Source organism: Typopeltis vanoorti, chromosome 7 (assembly GCF_054136105.1).
Source record: "Typopeltis vanoorti isolate ZY-2024b chromosome 7, IOZ_Tvanoo_1.0, whole genome shotgun sequence".
NCBI classification, from domain to species: domain Eukaryota; kingdom Metazoa; phylum Arthropoda; class Arachnida; order Uropygi; family Thelyphonidae; genus Typopeltis; species Typopeltis vanoorti.
The window spans coordinates 147912338-147915921 of NC_143555.1; the positions used below are offsets into that span (position 1 = coordinate 147912338).

The 3584-nt window shown below is 35.4% G+C and overlaps 1 pseudogene; it reads left to right on the forward strand.

Annotated features, from left to right (window-relative positions):
- The first annotated feature begins 2881 nt into the window (after window positions 1-2881).
- Window positions 2882-3039, forward strand: LOC150105178 (U2 spliceosomal RNA; annotated as a pseudogene).
- The last annotated feature ends 545 nt before the right edge of the window (window positions 3040-3584 follow it).

Sequence of the window (3584 nt, forward strand, 5' to 3'; positions counted from 1 at the left end):
CCACACAATCTACAGACATGATACCTGTCAGTAGATATTGAATCTAGACATAATAATGCGTGTATTATGTCTGTCTATTGTGTGTGCTTTTCTAGCCTGATAGCCTCTGCCATAATCCCAAAGAAAATTGATAATAAGATGCCGAACTTGGAAAAGAAGCTGAGTAGAACAATGGAACATGATAAAGTCAACCATTATGCTCCTAAATGATCACTTAACCTGCTGGAAGTAATAACCATAACCACATGGATAAGCTCTGAGCACGGACTACACCTGGTTAGTAATGATGTTCAACTAGACCATGGCATTCAGATGTTATTCCACTAAGATCAGGAAATCTAACGTGTTCTAGTAAAACACCCCTCATCCATCATACACTGGAAATGTGATTTTTTTCTATCAGCCATCCTGTTTCTTCTTCTCAAATGTCCATTGTTGGCGGTACTATTTTCTGTAGCTACTACAGGCACATCTTCATTTCAGAAAGATTGAAGAACTCAGTGGATTTCATGGATGATTGAGGTGCGTCTGTAAGACGACCATTCACTGTATTGAAAAAATGTATACTCATTCATTTAACAAACTTCAGTGCATCTTGTTACAGGTTCAAGACTACAATATGGGACTGCATCATCAATATTAAGGAATCATTGAATCAAGGAATCATTAAGCTGAAACCATCAGATCTGGACAAATTATAGTAAAACTCTGAAAGAAGATAGTTTGTCATTTGTGAGAACTATAAAGGATACACTGGACAATCTTAACAAATCTCTCTTTTGTAATTAAAGATTGTGTGTGTGTGTATAAAGGATTTTAAAAATTAAAAATATAATTGAAAAAAGGTAGTACACCTTTTAGTTATATATATTAACTATAAACGAGACAAATGCTAGTATTTCGATTATAAATAACATTGTTATTTTTATTTCTTCAGAGATTCTTATGAATAATGACTATATAATTTTATTTTATTGAAATTTATTTAATATCTGGTGACGATCAAGAGTTTAATTCTTGTGAACATTTACTTTATATTATAAAGTAAAAAGCCATTGGAGTGGAGGCTATTAAAGTAGCCTCCACTTCAATGGCTATTAATAATAACACATCGTGAATCTATGTTAAATTTATTACCATTTGAGTGAGATGATCCAGATAAAAGTTACGAAAATGGAATTATTCCGTTCTGATTGATTCATGGAATCAATCAGAACGGAATAATTTTTTTCTAAATTATTTAATTCTAAATAATTATTTAGAATTAAAATTAATTCAGAAAACAAAATTATATATAATATAATACACAAGATAATATCGCCATCATTTCAATCAACACGTCATCAAATGACGTCACCAAGCAAAAAAGCTATTACCAGCTAGCCTTTGTTGTATTTATTCTACACATGATTACCTCAGTTCATTTCCCGACTTGTTTATATGAATTAAAATTTGGTGTATCAAAACAACTTTACCGATAATAACTATACTCTTTTTTTATAAATAAAATTTATTTCAGCTGTTGTTGATGTTATTTGATATAACTTTTTTCTTATAAAAGCAATTGTTATGTATCGAAAACTCAACGAGGAAAAAAAAAACAATTTTAATGCTATGTTTTGCTTCCAGGCACGACACAAGCATTATCTGTTGGAGCAATAAAACAACAATATCTTAAGGAATCGTTCTTAGATTACAGAATAACGAGTAGACAGGGTATCGTTCAATTCACCAAATCAGTTGCGTGAGGCAGCCGAACGGCAGGTTGTACTAATTACCGCCAGATGAGACGAGTGCTTTGAAAACTCAACAGAGATTGTTTCACTTTTTGCTTCGGGCTGAGATGAGGTCATAAAATTTTCCTTGTAACTTACAGAGATCGTTTAAAAAAAAAAAAAAAAAACGCGAAGAAGCAATTTCACTGCTGATTTCCCGAACAGAAACCGGAGAAATGTCAAGGGAGAGAATTAAGCTGCAGTCGAGAATCTGCACTGAAATAAGCTGCATTATCTCAGGAACTCTTTCCTTCTGCATCTCAGATCCCCGTTTGGTTGATAAACAATAGCTGTAGTATCTGTCTTTAGAAACTTTCCTACTTAGTGGAGAGTTCAGACATTAGCGCATTGGGAATGTGTTTCTAAACTACTCTCGCTTTTAATGTTTTTCAAAATGCCTTGAGTTGTGTTCAGTCATATCGCCTTCGTTTTGTGAAATGGAATGGTTCCCGTAGGAGGGTATCAAAATTTGACGTACAGTTCGCCTGAGGATTGATAGTATTAACCTTTAAGTTTATTTCTTCCTTCCTTATTTCAAAACTTTACATTCTGACTGCTTTCGTTTTGATAGTGATGGCCGGGTTCGAGATTAATGTATTTCCATTGGCTGCAAATGACTAGCTGCAAAAATATTACATTGATTGGATATATATTAATTAATTAATTTTTACTTTACTTTTATGAACAATATTCACAAATTCTTATGATAAATCAATAAAAATTTAATTTAAATAAAAATATAGCAAAAACGCTAAAAATCTCTAGAAGAATTAATAAAGATAATCAAGACACCATTAAAGAACATAAATAAACTTCCGATATATGCTTAGACGAAACATAAAGCGTGCGGGTTTCTGTCATTATGAGTAGTCAGATGATAGTCAGATGATCCAAAATCCGAATTTCTGGATTTTAGTGGGAATAGTGGGAATATAAGATCGCCTCTCGGCCTTTTGGCTTAGATCAAGTGTGTAGTATGTAGTATAGTATATAAGTTCTTTTTAGGACTTCCAGGGTAACAAGTATAGTTTCTGTTCTTAACCGTTAATATCGGTACGAGTCCAATCGGGTTTCTCCGAATTTCTGGATTTTAGTGGGAATATAAGATCGCTTCTCGGCCTTTTGGCTTAGATCAAGTGTGTAGTATGTAGTATAGTATATAAGTTCTTTTTAGGCCTTCCAGGGTAACAAGTATAGTTTCTGTTCTTAACCGTTAATATCGGTACGAGTCCAATCGGGTTTCACGATATTCAACGGGAAATTTGCGGAACTTCCTAAACCCCAGACTGGGGAAATAAACACTCGGTGGTGGGAATAGTTAGGCCCCCCATCTGATCATGCCCTCCATTCTGCCGCGTGTGCGTACCCTCGGAATTGAGGTTGACGCCACAATACCGGCAAGGGCAATGGCGAAAGCTATCATAGACTGCGTCGGCGCAGAGAACATTTTTGGATTTACCCCTTATGGGGGAGGAAGATACCAGGTAGTGACCAAAAATATGGAGATCAGAGAAAAGCTTCTCAAAGGGTTTGGCTGTGGTAAAGTAAAAGTATCTCCCTTCATGGTTGGGAGCATCCTGAGAACCCTTAAGATACCACGATTTCCCCTAGAATACGCAGAGAACAACAATATAATTCACAGCGTCTTCTCTAAGTGGGGAGTTGTACGGGAAATCCAGGTTCACAATGACGCCGACAATCCTGAGTGGAAGTCAGGGGAGGTAACTATCTCTCTTGAAATGAGGACCGAAGTTCCTAACTTTGTCCTCATAGGATCTGCCCGGGTAAATTACCCAGGCGTCAAAAAGC